Consider the following 18,835-nt stretch of genomic DNA (forward strand, 5'->3'; position numbering starts at 1 on the left):
TGACATTTTAGACGAGGTGCTTCATTCCTAAAACCAGACACATCCATGGATCGCCTATCATAAACAACTTGCTAGCTAGTGGAAGCCATGTTACTTTCTCTCTCCCCCACCACAAAACCATAACATAACACACTTTCCTAGTGTTAGATCATGGTCTCTTCTCTCCTCAATTGGTGTACACCCTTGTTCTTTCTACAGGACCACTTATGTTCTTGCAATAACAAACCAAGAATGATATTAGCAATTAAGACATTTTGCCATAAAGGTCTTTTCAACTAGTTTACTTGGAACCTTTTATTTTAGTACTAACATTGTTTGTTTTGTGTATATTTGAAGGTTACTTGCACAAATTGATAGGAGCCTATGCTTGGGGGCTTTCCCATCCCTTAACTTAGTTTTGTCCCATTGTGAGCTTGTCTTGATCTCTAATGCTCTATCTCTTCACTTCTACTTTAGTGTGAGTATGAGCATAAGTTCATACTCTGCTAAAGTGGGGGCTAAATGTTGCATTATAAACTGTACTTCTTTAATTATGGAATCTAATTTTACACTCTCCTAGCACTCATTTTAGTACTATTTCCTATTCTTTTATGCATTATGGGGCCTTTTATGGTATTAAAGTAATATTTAATTTAATAATATGAGTTATGTTTCAATTTAATACATCAACACTTTATTATTTATGCACTTATTTTAAGTGTGCCCTTTATCCCATTTCATTTCATGCTTCTATGGGTCCTATGTCATTTGAAATTTCAAAACATGTTTTCCCCCACTTAAATATTATAACTTTTCATATAAATTATATTTCTAGAATCAGGGCCATAATATCTCGCGATCCTAAAAATTTGGGCCTATTTTTTTGGGACATTGACAATCAGCAAATAGGTTCAATTCTTTTTAACTAAAATTTTGGGAGAATAATATGCCAGCCTTATCATTTTTGAAACTGTCATCAATGCAAAAAAATGATTATTTTAAGTTGGCCAAAAGGTGATTTTAATTTGAGATCCCTATATAAGACAACACTTCTAATTCATATATCATCTCATATCATCATTATTCTATCATTTCAATTCAAGAGTAATTCTTCTTCTTTAGAAGCAGATCTGACTGTAAAGAGAAATAAGCTATAGCAAGGCATATTCAATTATGTTTTCAATTATGATTTTGTTATGGATTTTATGATTATTGATTATGTTATTGTATCAACACATGGATGACTTATTCTAATATCATCACATCATCAATTGAAGGTATAATCAATTCAATTCAAATGTTTGTTTCCTATTCACCATTGTTGTAGGGTTGAGTCCCAACCCAAGGTATGACTAAGGCAAACACCCATACAACCCCAAACAACCCTAAAAAACATTTTTCTCCTCTCATGTATAGATCTAGGCTCAGAAACATGTTACAAGCTCATACAGAGTACACAAGAGCATAGTGTAGATAGAGATAGACTTAGTGAGACCCAATTCACCAAAACTAGGAGGACTAGATTGCCTAGCATCCCTATCCACTTGGAATAGGGTGCCTAGTGCCATAGTTTTAGTATTTTAGCCTGAAAGTTGGCTAGTTTGGTTAGGAGTGTTGGGGAATAAACAGGTTCATTACTAAAGATTGTGAAAATCAATCTCTATCTAATAAACTAATCAAAGGATGATATTCAAGGCTTGGATAGTAACAACATGAAAATATGAAACTTGTATGCAAATCTGAAAATTAAGTTGCCTTAGTTGTGGAAAACCCACGATTAGATCCCTTTTCTTTATGATACCAAAAATCAACTTGTTAGCCATGCTTAATAGACCTATCTTATGTGAGCTTATAACAACAAATAAATAATGATTAACATCATCAAAAGATAGCATAAATAAGGCACCAAAAAAACAACATAAAATCCACAAATAACACAAGATTTACATGCAGAAACCCTAGTGGGAAAAAAATTCACCAAGAAGAGAGGAAAAGCTTGTATTAACAACAATAAAATTGCTTACAACACAATCACTTATACTCTCCTCTTTGCCTCCACCATAGCAACACCTATGCACATGTGAACAACCACCTTATGTCTTCCATCTATCCTTCATTCTTGTAGATAAATATACACTCAACTATTTAGCTTAATTCTACATCCAAAAGGTTGTATTTGTATAATGACAAGAGCTCCAAAACCACTAATAAAGGTTCCCAAATCAGACTCTTCATTCCTCATGACCACAACCCTTGGAATTCCTCCATGGAACTTGAAAAGTCATTGGTCTAGCTTCCAATACTTTCCCTCCAACATGGACACCTATATTTGCACGATAAACATTACATTAAATGTAATAAATGACTAGAAACCAAGAGACACGTGTTGCCTCTTCGATGCTCCCACTCGAAGAATCCCATAAGTCACTCTTTTTCCACTTTTAAAGTCATTAACTATCTTATTCTAGACATCCATAATTGGGGAAACCAATATTAAATAATTGTGTTCACAAACCACTATAATTGCTACAAATTGAACCCATCACCCCTTATGAATGTATTACAAATAATGGTGAGAATTAAATATTACAAATTATTTTTCTAATACATCCTAAGTGATACAGGACACTTTCCAATGATGTTGGAACCATGTCATAAAAATTACAAGGTAGATGGCACCTTAATCCTAACATTCTCCCACTTGACATCATACATTGCAAATACATCCATAGGAATCACAAACAAGGAAAAAACATCCTTTAGCCATCCATGTACCATGTGAATCTTCATCATGCTCTCATGCCCCAACAAGATACCTACAACTGCAACAATGATAGCCACCATAAAAAAAAACTTCTCACATCCTCCAACATGCCACATATGGAAGAAAAGGAACATGCTAAGGTGAACCATATCACCTGTCACTAAAATATGCACCAATCTCTACATGAACATAAGAATCAGATTCAAATGATAACAAAGGCTTTGAGTAACTACCTTATACCACCTGAAATAGAAACCATAGATAGTTGCAACTCATCCAGGCTAACTATACCTTAAAACAAGGTATAACAACATAGATATAACTTCATGCCATAAACATATCAACTCTAAATCTGCAATCAAGTCACTGTATTTCCATCCTCCTATCTCAAAGCAACATAACAATGCACAAATGACCACAGACAAGGCCAACTAACAAAATCTACATCACCACTAAAACAATCTCATGGATAAAAACAACCCACATCTGAGTCATCCCACTGCAAGAAAATGGGTAACTAATCCATAACATGCATAACTCATAACTCCAAATCCAATGAAACATGCAAACTCATCATCACATCAGTAATCAACAAACTAAGATATCACCAAGAATAACCAAACATGTCTCTAGAAAATCCTACTACATGAGTAATGTGTTAGGATTCCCATAGATACTGAGAGGGGGGGGGGGGGGGTGTGGGTGAATCAGTATCTAACCAATTAAATGATTTTCTTAACTTAAAGCATATCAATAATTTATACCAGTAAATAGAGAGTAATGCAATAAACAGAGATAACAACAACCACATGAAAAACACACCATAACATAGTAGTTTAACGAGGAAACCCGGTGTGGGAAAAACCTCGGTGGGATTTGTAACCCACAATATTCACTTACTGGCCAATAAGAGAATATTACTGCTACAATAGGGGCCTGCACATGCAGGAAGGTCAAGTGCCTAGAGCTCACTGCTCAATTACAAAATGGGAAGTCTCACTGACTTACAAAATGGATTATATAAATTCAATGTCTTGTACTGCTTCAAAATAGCATCTACTATGCCAGATCTCATACCGGTTTATAGCTCTGCTTTATACATAAACCCTTAACCTATAATTTGCATAATAGGTATGCCTTATTTCACCTAATAATCTCCTTCCATCTTCTTTCATAATTACTACAATGTTCTACAATGAACTCTTATATATATGAGTCATTTTACAACTTGCCAAGTCGGCTTACAATGATTTTACAATAATTAACAAAATATATTATAAACAAAATTCCTGTCGGCTTCTATGTCGGTATGCTTCCTTTCATTGCCGGTGCCCGTGGTCTATGTGCCGGTGTAGAGTCTAACCTTTCTAGTGCCAGTAAATTTGCCTTGCCAATGTCATAGGATTGTAAGGTTGCCATCAATGACAAAACCTTAAATCACCTACAATATCTCATTGGAGTGTGCATTTTCCAACAATCTCCCCCTTTGGCATTGATGGCAACACTCATGAGAAAAATCCAAAAATTGTCATCCAAAAGGAGTTTGCTGGAATTGTCTCACCAAAAATTGAGTACCAAAAGAATATGTACTACCAAATGAATATGTGAACTCCCCCTGAGCTGATGAGTCATTTACTGATTATTTTTTCTCATTCCACTACTCCCCCTTTGGCATCAATGACAAAGGTTGTCAAAGTGTCAATTGAGTGTGGTTTCCAGTTTCACCCTTGTAATCAGTTGGTTACAATCTGAAAAAGATCTGCCAAAACCAAATTCAGGCTCTCAAGGAACTTTTTGTTGTCTTTTATTGCGGCCTCTGTCCTCTGAACTATACCGGTGAGGTGTTGCATTTGCTCTGCCGGTGTTTTTTGTCCTTGAATCAAAGCATCAAATATTTCTTTTCTTAAGGAGGCGAGGTAGTCCAATTTTGGACTAAGTCTCCATTTTAAATCTTTAGCCTTTCCTTTTATTCTCTCCTTTTCTCTTTCCAACTTTAGGAGTTCTTCATCAAAACCTATTTTCTGCTAAAAAACTGATAATGAATCAGATGAATTAATGAAATTGTCAACTAGTTGATTTATTTCTTCCTGTATCTTGTTGATCTTCTGGTCTATATCTACTGTCAAAAAGTTAGTTTTACATGTATCCCTGTACAAATTTTTAAATTCCTTCAATGTACTACATAGTTCCGGTAAAAGTGTGTCAAATTGCCTTTTATACTTCTTTATTTCTTCCTCAAAGAATTTATGTTTTTCCTTTTCTAGTCTCTCCTTGAATGCTTCCTCTTTTATTTGTTCAACTGTCACAGTGTTGTCAGTAATATACTTAGACAAAGTGTCAAGTTGACTCAAAGAATCTTTATTATGTACATTACATTTAGGTGCTATCATTTTCAAAATTGGAATGGTATCATTTATTGCCTTGTATGCTTGTGAGCTACAATCTGTTATCTTCTTTATGGAATCCAAAAGAACTTCGGTTACATTAGTTGATTTGAATTCTGTATTTGAAGAGCCAACACTCTGTATCCCACTGGTGGGAGCAATTTCCTTGCTTGTGGTGACCTCTGGTAGGTCAGTTTGTGTTTCCATTTCTTTAAGCAAAGGTTTGGATTGCTCAACTATTGTCGGTGGCACTGTCTCTATGTGAACCTGTTGTTGTGATGGAGTCTGTTGCTCTGCTTGTTGCTCAATGTTATCATCTATCGATTTACCTTCTATACCATTTGTTACTGGTGGCTCACTAGCCATATCTATTTTCCCAGTTGTATCCTTATCTACCACAATATTGACTTTTTGTGTGTCAATGTCAACTGTATATAACACCTTAGAATTGGGATTTGTGTCCTCTTGTGGTATATCCATACTCTCACTAGCCGGTTGATTGTCAGTAGTAACTACTGGTGGAGTATCCAAAGGTGGCGGGGATAGATTATCTGTTATTTGTATGCTAGGTGGTCCACCAACCTTGCCTTTTCCCTTATCCTTATCCTTCTGATATACTTTGATGGGTTTAGGGTTTCTATATTCTTCCCGCTTTTCCTTCTCTACAAGGAATATGTCCCATGCATTAGCAGTTTCCTCTGCTACCTCATTCACTCTACCAACCATAAGTGCTATATGCTGGTGTGCAGTTGAGAATACTAACCAGTTAGCCTCAGAGATCATATCATCTATCTCTTTTAGTGAGTTGATAGGATAAACAACAAGTAGTTTTTCAACTTTTATTTTCTTATCAAGCTCTACGACAACTTACCTTCTAGCTTCAAGTCTTTTAAACAGTTCTGTTGGTAATTCATCTACAACTTGCATAAAAAAATTCTTGTAAATGTCCAAGTGTAGAATTACACTGTTTTCAACTTTCTCCTTGTCATCAACTAATAATGAATCATATAATTTATTGATGTTTTTCAGCTTTCCATCCTCTGTAATTTCATTTAGAATTTTGTCAATTGGAGCAATGGTTTGTTGAGTCTTCTTCTTGGGTGTTAACTTCTTCTTTGGAGTTACTTTTCTAGCCGGGGGCCTTACTGCCTGTTGTTTCTATCTGGTTCTTCTAGGAGAAGATGTAGATACCGGTGAAGGTTCCCTTTTTCTCACAACTCTTTTAAATGCAGCCGGCATATCACTTTCTGAAGAGGTTGCAACTGGTGAAAGGTGAGTTTCTGGTTGTAGTGCTTCTAACTCATCTTCAGTAATACCAGTTTGTTTAAGTACATCTTCTTTGATCACTTTAGCTTGTCTAGATCCTCTTCTATCTATTGCTTCCACCTTCTTTACCCTTTTCTTTGATTGGATTTGATTTTCAATAGTCTCAGCACTGCCAAATACCTCTTCTTTAGGTTCCTTGGGTGCTTCCAGGAGGGATTTTGCATATGTTTCAATTATGTGGTCATCAATTTCATAACCCATTTCAGTAACCCAAATGGTTCTTGGGATAACTGCCTCCATCCAAATCTCATCCTTCTTAATAACAAAGCATATTTCATCCTTATACTTATTTACAATTGCTTGTGATAATATGACGTTGGTATTCATCCGGGCCCTCAATGCCTGAAAGTACTCATTTATATTCTTTTCTCTATTTTCACCCATGTTATTTAGTAAATTAGACAATTGTTTGCCTACCGGTATATCAAAACCAAAATTTTTATTACTGATACCGGGCACTTGTTTTGTTATGTGTAGCATTAAACAGACAAGTAGGTTTCCAAATCTAAATGTCCCCTTTTTGTCTTTCTTTATCTTTCCAAGATTGTCAATAAGTTCATCTTTCAACCATTCACACACATCTATTTTTTCATTATCTTTAATCATATCATAGGCACTCTTTATGCATAGGCTAGAGACTGAATTTAACCTGTTTGCATGTGTGGTTTTGTAGCCTAAAATCATGCTAATGAATCTAACATTGATGTCAGTTACATCATTTACTCTTAAAGATCTCTTATCAGATGTTCCACCTATTAGGTTAATCACTAGGTCATTTGAGACCTTCTTTGTTTTATCAGGTTTGTTACCGGTGGAAGGTAACCCTATCACAACTTTTACTGCCTCTCTAGTGATTTTGTGAACTGAGTCTAACTAGAAGAATGCACCATGTACCCTGCTTATTACTATTCTTATAACATCCTTAGGAAAATCCGGAATACTGAGAATTTTAGTGAAACCTAGGGTTTCTACTATCTTGTGCTCAGGTTTAACATTACCGGAATCGTCACAAATTATAGTCTTATACATGCTCTTGATTTCCTCATCACCTAATTCTTCTATGTGACAATGTATGTACATTCTAGGGTCTTCAGCAAAAACTACTCCTTTGGGGATTTGAGAAAATGCAACAACATTATCATCCTCCTTAGCAATTTCGGGAACTAACTAAAATACGGGTCTAGGGCGTTTAATCACTTCGACTACAGTAGGGTTTGCTGTGAATTCAGGAACAGATGAAGAAGCCATGATTATAAATACCTTTATCCGCCTTAGGAATGATTGCTTGCTGAATTGCTTCACTTCTTTGCTCGAAATGCCTTTGCTCAGGAATTTTTGCGCTCTTCGAATGTTTGAATGCTCGGTGAAATGAAATTGGAGCCAAAACACTGATTTATAATGTTATTTTTGCCAACCACCACATTTAATGCTTGCCGGTTAAGTAATCACTTAACTTATCTGCCAGTATAGAAGTAATTTCAACTTCTTACCATCAACCGAGGGAATTATAGCATGTTTCACATTTGATTGCCAAACCCTCAAAGAATTTTCTTCAGTTAGATGAAGAGTCTCCTGCCGGTGGAGTGTTACTCTGTTCTGCCGGTGGAGGAGTATTCCTATCAACATTTAGTTCTGATTTCCCGATCCATTGTTTTGAGAATTCCTGCTTAACTTCTTCAACTTTATCTTTACCTTTCAAACTAGGACCTTTGTTATTTACTGGTAAGGACTTGCTTCTACAAAATTCAGCAATATGTCCAATCTTGTTATAGGCATAACAAGTCACATTATTTTTCTGAATAGCTTTCCCATATCCTATGCCGATTTGTGTTCTGCATTGATTAGATAGATGTCCAAATCTTCCACAAACATAACATCTTACATTCATTTTGCAATTTTCTGAATTATGACCAACTTTGTTGCATTTTGAACATTGATTGGTGGGTGTATTGGTATTCTGATAATTTCTAGATCTACATTGATTTGATCTATGACCATATTTGTTACAGTTAAAGCATTTGCCATTAAATTTATAAGCAGTAGGTTGTCTTACCGGTTTGCCATGATCCTGTGTGTTTGTAGTACCAGAGCTTTCACCAGCTTCAAAGCCAAGTCCACAAGTGTCACCATTAGGTTTCTGATTCATCAACAAGTCACCAAGTTCTTCTAAGCTTTTCTTGAGTTTTTCTTTGTGCTAATTTGCAGTAACCAGTTCTCTTTATAAGATTTCTTTTTGTCTCATAAGTTCATTTGAGTCATTCTATGTATGCGTCAGATCTGTCTTCAACAAATCATTTTCATAGCTAAGTCTTGTGTTCTCATTTGCAACATCACTTAGTCTTCTAGTCAAATCTTCTTCATTCTTCTTTCTATCTTCAATTTCTTTAGAAAATCTCATAGTCATATCCTGCTTCTCATTCTTTGCTGTCATGTTTTCTTGTTTCAGCTTGTTTATTAGATCACTAAGAGTTTCATTTTCATCATTCTCATTTTGCATCTTTTCACAAAGTTCTCTTCTCTTGTTTCTTGCAATGGTAAGATTTTCTTGAAGTGCTTGAATAATATCCTGTGCAACCTTTAGGTCGTCTTCAAGTTTGATATTTTTCAACTTTTCTGCACCATAGTCTGAGAGCGTTGCTTCTAATTGCTTCATCAAGTTTTCCATCTCTACTGGTGTCAAGATCTTCCTCAAGCTATTAGGCTTCTAAAAATAGAGGACCAAGCTCTGATACCAATTGTTAGGATTCCCACAAATATTGAGAGGGGGGTGAATCAGTATCTAACCGGTTAAATGGTTTTCTTAACTTAAAGCATATCAATACTGTATACCAGTAAACAAATGCAATAAATAGAGATAACAACAACCACATGAAAAACACACCATAAGACAATAGTTTAACGAGGAAACCCAGTGTGGAAAAAACCTCGGTGGGATTTGTGACCCACAATATTCACTTACTAGCCAATAAGAGAATATTACTGCTACAATAGGAGCCTACACATGCAGGAAGGCCAAATGCCTAGAGCTCACTGCTCAATTACAAAATGGGAAGTCTCACTGACTTACAAAATGGATTATATAAATTCAATGTCTTGTATTGCTTCAAAATAGCATCTACTATGCCAGATCCAGTACCGGTTTATAGCTCTACTTTATACATAAACCCTTAACGTATAATTCGCATAATAGGTCTGCCTTATTTCGCCTAATAATCTCCTTCCATCTTCTTTCATAATTACTACAATGTTCTACAATGAACTCTTATATATATATGAGTCATTTTACAACTTGCCAAGTCGGCTTACAATGATTTTACAATAATTAACAAAATATATTATAAACAAAATTCTTGTCGGCTTCTGTGCCGGTATGCTTGCTTTCACTGCCGGTGCCAGTGGTCTATGTGCCAGTGTAGAGTCTGACCTTGCTAGTGCTGGTAAATTTGCCTTGCCAATGTCATAGGATTGTAAGATTGCCATCAATGACAAAACCTTCAATCACCTACAATATCTCATTGGAGTGTGCATTTGCCAACATAATGTACAATCTTAAAAATATATCAAAAATATAATGTCTATCTATAGTACTTCACATAAAAGATGTGGTTAACTCCTCTATCACATAGTGTCAAGGAAACATACAGTGATCCACAAATCCCGCAACCAAAAAAGCTACAATACATCTCTCATAATTAGTCTTCATATCTCTTCCAAGTTCTTCACACTCAACCATGTGTATACAATATCCAGGAAGACAAAATAGACCAAAGAGAGAACTTGCAAATCAAACCATATTCTTGTCCTACACTAACATGAGCAAGCCGTGTAATGTAAGATCTCCTTCACCACTCCCAAACTAAAATAATATCAACATCTAACATTCAAATAAATGAAACATCAAAACAATAGATGTAAACTCCTCATACTGAAGGTAGATCAAACAAATCACCCATTCCCATAGCAAAGGGAATATGCCCAAAGCCACAAACCATTTCCCGTGCCTCTCCCAATAAGTCCTCAAAACTATATTCATAGCTTAAGACCAACAACAAGGATAACAACAAAAATCCATAAAATCATGCATCTTCTTCTCAAAAAGTCCCGAAAACTTCTATATTCAAGGCTTACTCACATGAGAAAACAAGATACAAAATAAACAATGCATCTGATAATTGTTGATAGTTTTACACCATTTTGGTACAAAATATCCTCAAATACATTTCAAAAGGTTTGTTAAAGTCACTATTTATAGTATAAGTTTTTGGAAGCCATATATGCTTAAGTTGCAAGTCAAAGGCAAACAATTAGGAGACTTAAGTGCCAAAGAACTAGAAAGAAGAAATCAAAATGTCCATCTTTTTTTTTTTTTTTTTTTTTTGCCAAAAGTAAGGGAAAGAAGATTTTAGGTTTTATTTTCTCATTGAAGGCCACTTAAACACATAGCATGAAAGAGAGGGATTTTCCGTTCAGCTTGTATTGAAGAGATTCCATGCATTGTGTGAGAATGACATCTAGCTACCGTGAAGATCCACATTGTAGATCCAAATAGAAGAAAATGACTTAAAATCAGCACTTGGTTGTCTCGTGATGATCCATGTTGCAGGAGGCAAGCTAAAAACTAGGCACATTGAAGAGGTCTTGATGGGTCAAGCTCCACATTTTAGAGGTTTTGGGAGTCTCTTGTTATACACTACTGCATGTTGCACATAAAAATAAAATTGTTCACTCATTTGTACAAGAAACTCTAATGCATACCAGTTCCATATGGGTATGATGGATTAAATTATGAAAATGTATGTAAAAAAATTTGTAGCCTATGACGTATTGGGTTTCAACTTCCTAGATATAACTTGTAGCTTTTCAACTTCACAAAAGCTTGCTATTTCATATGGAGATCACACATTGTTGCTATAGATAAGTATATTTTGAAGCTTTGAATTGTTTTTTTTTAATCAAAAGAGGAAATAAGAATATAAAAGGAAACAATTCTCAATAGGTTTCTCTGCCTACTTATGAGAGCATTTTTGTGTGGGACGAAATACCTGAAAGAGATTATGTCCAATGGTGCCATGATTGTAGGAAATTTTATGTTAAATATAAACAAAATCCCACGCCATTTCCAATAGATCCCACACTTTTTTGTCATAATGGGTAAGTTGGAAGAGGATATGGGCACCATTTAAGCACAAGGAAAAATGAAAATCTTGTCAAATGCTACATTTTTAAACGCCCTAAAGGATTTGTACGCAAAATCTGGAAGATTGAACACATGGCATGTGAGTTGCCAGATATAAAGAGGGAGCACAAGCAACAGATAATGCATTTTGACTGTTTGACAAAATGTTGTGCAACTATAGAGATAAGAACGAACGCAGTGAATTTTTCTAGGGCTATAAGATCTTGGTAATAGATCATGTAAATTCTGCCAACAAAAGCAATAAGAGTTGGGTGCACTTCTTGGTGGCAAAGACTAGCAAACATTTTGCTTAAAGTAAGCAAAGACGAGACATGGTTTTTACCTGAACCACACTAGTCTACATGGAGAAGAAATAATAGGTTAATAGAGTATATCTTTTGTGGTTAGAACCAAGTAATTCTCCATCAATTCATGAGTTGGATGGTATGAGGAAGAAGTCCTTTCAAAATCTAATGACCTATTTAAAACATTGAATAGTGAAGGTTGTTAGGAAGAAAAGATTAAGCATGGTCTGTAGGAGGCTTCCTTTAGATCAACAACATTAAGGTCATAAGAGTGGGAGTCTTAGAAAGTATTGCATAGTGATTCTCCTTTAGATAATCAGAAAAGAAACCCTGCTCTGTGTTGAGTTGACATATAACAATAATGAAGTTTAGCAAAGAACCATAGTGCGACCCACATACAAGAAAAGGATAGTTCTTTTCATAGTATGATATAATAATTCAAACGCGAGAGAAGATAGTCCACAAACAAAGACATCCAAATGGTTAAAGACACATTAGGTGAACCAAGAAGGAAATTTTGTAGATTTTCAAAGATAGTGGCAACCCATAATCATGCATAATCAGCGGCTAACATGACATGTTACAGTCTCAAATCTGTCAAAAGTTTCAGATTTGTCAAAATGTAGCAGTAATAAAGAGAGTAAGAAGTGATTATGCCCATGTAGTGATAGTCTAAGTGGTAGATTCAATAAACAATGACAATCCTATGAAGGTTCTTAGCATGAGAGACTATTTAGCGATAAAGAAAAATAGTGACAAAGTCTTATAGTAGACCTAACACATGTTGTTGAGTACGAGTATTGAACAACGAAAGCCATAATTGAGGGCCAAGATAGATCAACCAATGAGGCAGTAAAGGTAGTACAGAGGAAGGACCATGATATAAATGCAAGCATAGTCAAGGGGTTGTAAAGACAGTTTACTGCAGGGACATGTTATAGGTCTGATAGAAACTTAGACCTATTGGTTTGAGAAGAGAATGGAGAGATTCAAAATTGTAACAATCAAACAATTTCAAAATGGGGCTTATGGATATTAAGGTGAAATCAAGACAAGATCAAAAGACTCTTTCACATTTTAGAAATGAAGCAATCTCTATGACAGGTAAAGAAAAACATTGTAAAGTCATCTAAAACATAAAGACGAGGTATGGTGACACAAGAGACTAATTCAGGGTCATGATTAGGCTAGATGATTTTAGAGTCTAATCCAAGGTTCATAGTAGAGAAAATTAGAACATGTTGTAGAGATTTTTCATAACATAAGGATGAGACCATCAATTGGGTATTACATAAGGTCACAATAGGTATCAAAGAAGATAGTCATGGAGGCAAATCCTCTAGGTGAGACAATGGAAAAGAACAATCCCAGGTTCATTTCTTGTATAGAAGCAACAAACCTTCAAAAAAAGACACCACAATTTGCAAAACACTTGAGTGTGACCAAAAGTAATACAACTGATTTATTTTGCAAGCATGAGATAAAGATACTGTGATGGTTAGGATTGAAGAAAACATAATCCATGAAATAAAAGTTGCAACCACAAACAACTGATCATGAAATTTAATATCCTAATCACATTTCGATTTTTTTTTAAAGGTTTTCCAATGTAAAATGTCTCTACATAATTACCCCAAAGGCATTCCTTTATTTGAAGTGATTGCCCTGATGTCAACGATCAACGGTGTCTAGTGATGGAGAAGTGATGCAAGATGATTCAAACTTTGATCACTGTTAGATTTTTCATTCATGTGTTCTTTTCTCGTACAAAGTTTATCTACAACATCGAGATAGATAGATGAGTTGTTTAGCCGTCTCATTTTCACGTTTGTTTTATTTCATTTTTATTCCTTTGTTGTAATCTTTTTCAGTGCAGCGTACTTTACAAGCCTTAAACACTCTGCCACATGTCAATGGGTTGACAATATGTATAGGGTTTAAATACATGCCAAATTGTGCGCTCAGATTTTTCTCATCCTTCCTTTGATATCTGTGTTCTTTTCACAACAATATTTAGATGATCATTTAAACTTTAAACAAGAGACACAAAGGGTCAAGTTCCTATCAATAGTATGGTTTCTTTAGAGAAGAAAATGATAGAAAATGCATTTACTTACATGCAAAAATATAGGATTATTATTAGTAATAAAATAATTTGAAATATATTGTGAAATTATAGATATTTGCATAAGAGGAGCTTAAGATGAATAAATAATCATTCAAAAATAATAAACTAAAATTGTTCTAATATATTAAATTTGACTTTTTTTGTAAATTTATCTAAGAATAATAAAATACAGCGTTCATAATTTTGACCATGATGTTGTTTGTGAGAAAAGGTTTCAATTGATAAATAATAATTGCAAATCAACTATGCACCCAAATTAGAGAGATCCAAACACAACAAAAACCTCTAAATCAAGAAGATAACGTCAAGTCCTGCCAATAGTGTGATTAGTTTAGAATAGATAAAAGTGGAGATAAAGATAGAGGGGGAGAGGAAGGGGAGAGAAATGGATTGAGAGTTAAAAGAGAGGTAGAGGGAAATATAAAAATAGAGAGATAGAGATAAAGTGACAGAGAGATAAAATTAGAGATAAAGAGATAGACAAATAAAATTAGAGATAAAGAAATAGAGGGAGAGATAAAGATAGAGAGAGATAGAGACAAAGAGATATAGAGATAAGTATGTAGGGAGAGGGAGAGATATGGAGTAACTAAGAGCAAAAGATATATAAGGAGTATCCAAGAGTGGAGGATTGAACTTTAGAAAATGTCACTCTTGAGAAAAAAATGGAATTTTCAATTGAGTAGAGATGGGATAAATAAATATTGTAATTAGATTTAAAATTTAAAATATTTAGATTTAAAATTTAAAAAATATTTATTGAAAATTAGTTTGATAGGAGTATTTTTGGTGAATGTTTTTTGTTGACATATGAAACAAATTGTTAAAATGTTGATTATTTGTTTAAATTAATCTTCTTTTATATTAAATGTTATTAAAGAGTAGAGTGTAATGGTATAAAGAGGTGGCATATAGAACAAGTAAAATATATGACTTGTTTTAATAACTCTATACAATTATTTATTTGAATTATTTTAAAATTATTATATAATTTTAATTAATTTGAGGTTTAAATATTTCAAAGCTTAGATAAATAGAATATACATTATCTATTTGAGTATATTACATAAAATAGTAAGTAAAATTTTAGATATTTTAATATATGTTAGTACATAGTATAAGTGAGTAGATTTTATATACTTAGTAAATAAAATAAAATGTTTCATATACATATTATATTTATTTACTTTAAAAAAATAAAAGAAAAAATATATAAATATATATAGAGCAAATTAGTGCATATATTTTAAATACATTTATCTAAAAGATATTGAGAAATATCACTCTTAAAGTTATTTAAGATCAATTGACAAGTAAGACAATTCTTTAAAAAATAAAATTATATATCTCAAAAGATGTTGAAAAATCTCAAATGATAGAAAACTTTAAAAACTCCTTAATAAATAAAATAATAGATTTCAATTTATTCGAAATAACTATATTTAAAATATCTTATCAATTAATTTTAAAATTCACTACATTAATTACTTTTAATTGAATTTAAAATAATATTTAACATAAAAATTTATATAATCTAAAAATAAATACTCCTCTTATGATTATATAATTTAAATAAAAAACTTTAAGATAATTTTAATCTATAAATATTCTTTTGTAAATTAAAACACCAAAATTTCAATGTCATAAAAAAAAATTAAAAAAAAATAAAAATAAAAAAAAAAAAAAAAAATATATATATATATATATATATATATATATATATATATATATATATATATATATATATATATATATATATATATATATATATATATTCTTACACTTAAAAGAACTATATCTAGAAAACTTTGAGAAGCACAACAAATACATCAAAAATGAATAAGAATTAATGATAGCAAATAGAAGAAAACCTCTCCTTAAAAATTCCTTTATGTGCAAGCAATTAATGATCTCTTGTGAAACAAACATGAGGAAAGAACAGATCTTCCGCTGGATTGGAGATTCGTTTGGCAACTATGTTACTGCGGATTCGGTCACCCTTGCTAAATCTAGGTTAGTTTATGCCTGTTTTCGTGTTAATGTTGCTATTAACAAAGCGCTACCCAACTTTGTATCCCTCAACTCAAAGTGGGGAAAATGGTCCCAGGTCATTGCCTATGAAAATCCTACTCTTTTTTGTCAGAAATGTGCCAAGCAAGGGCATACTATTGCTGATTGTAAGGCCTCGACGACTGCTGAACCCAAGCTTAAAGAGAAGGCTATTGTTAATGATGATCCTATTAGCCCAAGTGCACCCTCTTCTTTAGCCCCTTTGGGATTGTCCAACTTGTGTGAGATCTCTGAAGACTACCCGCACACTGATAAGATCTTGGATATTATTAAAAACCTCGTTGATCTAGTGAAGAAATATAGTCCAGTGGCGATTCTGGAAGATGGATATATTCCCTTGGTGATTAGCCTACGACTGTCCCCTGGTCCTTCTTCCTCCCCCTCCTTAGCTAAGGATGATGCCCACCTCTCCCCTAGGCCTTTTGTTGATGCTAACCCCACGCCTCCCCAAGCCCCCTTTAATCCCTATGGCATGAAATCTTCTCCAGGGAGAACTAATCTGCTAAGTTTCACATCTCCTCACTGCTCCCCTAGCAGTTCGGGGATTTTGGAGGACATGTATAAGTCTTCCCTACTGACATCTAATGTGAAGATATCCCCACCCTGTTTTCCCTCTATGGATAATGAGAACTGGATGATATAGAAGGAAAAAATCAGGACAAAGAAGGCGGATGTGGGCATTTACAAAAAAGTTGGAAGACCAACTGAGAGAGTCTTGAGACAGAAAGCTATGGCAAGGGATATTGCAAGGGGGTGACAATTGACCCTTGATGGAAACAACAAAACTAAGAAATGAAGTTCCTCTGCTGGAACATAAGTGGACTCAACAACCCCCAAAAGTAATTTTCTATAAAACAATATATCTTAGAGATGAAGATAGATATTTGTCTACTACAGGAAGTCAAAATGTCCTACCAAACCTTTGCAATAACTATTGGCAAACTTTGGTCGGGGGCTGATTTTTTGTATGTGGAGGCGTCTAGTGGAATTTCTACCCTTTGGAACCCCTGCAAGCTCCAAGGAAAGGTTCATGTAAACTCATAGAATGACTTGGCGGTAACTTTCAATGTGGCGATCTCTGCTCGCACCTATTCAATATATATGCCCCCAATTCCAAAGTTGGAAGGCGTCTAGTGTGGGAAGAAATTGCTAAGTACATCCTTGAGGATCAAAATTCTCATTACATGTTGGCTGGTGATTTTAACACCCCTCTGAGAAATGTGGGGGACTTATGGATTTTTTTGATAGTATGGGACATCTTTCTAATCTTATAAATGCTACTAGCCTCTTTGATCTTGATCTTTTGGGTGTCCCCTTCACCTGGTCTAATAATAGGAAAGGGAACCACCTAATTCAAGTTAGACTAGATAGATTTTTAGTCTCTGCTAAATGGGATATTGCTCACAAATCCTATCTAAGGAACCTCCTAAGGACCGCTTCTGATCATATCCCTCTAGTCCTCATCCACTAGGTTGATAGACCCCCTTTTGGTCCTCCTCCTTTCCGTTATGAGATCATGTGGGCCTCCCACCTGGATTTTAGAGATCTAGTTAGGGGTTGGTGGGCCTCCCCAGTCCAAGGGACAACAATGTTTAGAATAGCTGAGAGACTGAACCTCATCCGAAGGGAAGTAAAAGGATGGAATAAAGCTACTTTTGGTGACATTTTAAAAAAGAAGGATCTGTGCTCCAGACTAGAACAAATTCAAAGCATCATGGCCTCTAGTGACCCTCCTCACTCTCTCCTTAATGATGAAGAAGACTGCAGAAAGAACTGGAAGGAAATTCTTTCTAAGGAGGAAATCTATTGGAAGCAAAGATCTAGAATTCAGTGGCTGAAGGAGGGAGACAGAAACTCGGCCTTCTTTCACTGTTCAACTAGCATCCACAAAAAGAGAAACATGATCAAATGTCTAAAAGATGACAATGGTCAGAAGATCACTGATGAAGCCCAAATTGGCCAAACTGCTACTAACTTCTTCATCCACACGTATATTGCGTCTGGAGGACGAAATGAGGCCCTCCAGGTTAGGCTTCTGAGTAAACTTCCTACTGCCATTGGGGAGGAGGATAACTGCCATCTTCTTTCGCCCATTTCCTCGGAGGTCCGTTTGGTTGTCTTTGTGATGGGTGCTTACAAGACCCCGGGCCCAGATGGCTTCCCCTCGAATTTCTTCCGGGAATTCTGGGATATTGTCAGTTATGATGTCACTAAAGCGGTGAAGGATTTCTTTAGGACTAGTAAATTACTGAAAAAGATGAATGACACCTACATTGTTCTCATCCCCAAGTCTCCGGACCCCAATTGCATGGCAAATTTTTGGCCTATAAGCCTCTGCAATTCTATTTAAAAGATCATCTCTAAGGTCTTTGTGAATAGAATTAAGCCGTTGTTGTCTAAGTTTATTAGCCTCTCCCAAAAAGGCTTTGTCCCAGGTCATCAAATTTTGGATGCGGCCATTGCCACTCATGAAATTATCCATTCCATGGACAAGAGCAAAACCCCAGGTATGGCCTTTAAACTTGACATCTCAAAAGCTTATGATAAATTCAACTGGTGCTTCCTATATAAAACTCTCTCAAAACTGGGCTTTAATCAAAAAATTATTGATACGATACGACAATGTCTTTCTATGGTTCAGTTTGTCGTCTTGATCAATGGGATTCCTAGGGGTCACTTAAAAGCTGAAAAAGGTATAAGACA

This window comes from Cryptomeria japonica, chromosome 5, assembly GCF_030272615.1.
Source record: "Cryptomeria japonica chromosome 5, Sugi_1.0, whole genome shotgun sequence".
NCBI lineage: Eukaryota > Viridiplantae > Streptophyta > Pinopsida > Cupressales > Cupressaceae > Cryptomeria > Cryptomeria japonica.